The sequence below is a fragment of the Scomber scombrus genome, chromosome 6, assembly GCF_963691925.1.
Source record: "Scomber scombrus chromosome 6, fScoSco1.1, whole genome shotgun sequence".
Lineage (NCBI taxonomy): Eukaryota > Metazoa > Chordata > Actinopteri > Scombriformes > Scombridae > Scomber > Scomber scombrus.
Window position 1 is genome coordinate 2,209,019 of NC_084975.1, and position 731 is coordinate 2,209,749.

A 731-nucleotide genomic window follows, 5' to 3' on the forward strand; every position below is an offset into this window, starting at 1 on the left:
CTTTCCTTCCTCCCTTCCTTCTTTCCTTCCTCCCTTCCTTCCTCCCTCCCTCCTTTCCTTCTTTCTTCCTCCATTCCTTCCTTCCTCCATCCTTTCATCCCTTCCTTCCCTCCTTCCTTCCTCCCTCCCTTCATTTCCTTCTTTTTTCCCTTCCTTTCTCCCTCCTTTCCTTCCTTCCTTCCTTCCTTCCTTCCTTCCATCCCTTCTTCCTTCCTTCCCTCCCTCCTTCCTCCCCCTTCCTTCCTTCCCTCCTTCCTTCCTCCTTTCTTTCCTTCTTCCTTCCTCCATTCCTTCCTTCCTCCATCCTTTCATCCCTTCCTTCCCTCCTTCCTTCCTCCCCTCCTTCCTTTCCTTCTTTTTTTCCCTACCTTCCTCCCTCCTTTTCTTCCTTCCTTCCGTCCTTCCATCCCTTCTTCCTTCCTTCCCTCCCTCCTTCCTCCCTCCTTTCTTTCCTCCCTCCTTTCCTTCCTGCCTTCCATCCTTCCTTCCTTGAGTTGAGAACTTAATACGACCAGAAAACCTAATGTTGACTGTGATGGATTATCTACTAGAAGTTTATGAGTTGATTTTTATAGAAATGAACCGACACCAGGGGTAAAATTAAATTTAAAATACTTTGCGGTCTAAATATTGTAGAGTATAAATTCAGAAGTATTCTGGGATGTTCCCCGCTGAGTTCACTTTTATCTCTGTGGTTTCCCCAGCTCGTTACTGACCCTTGGCCTACTTGT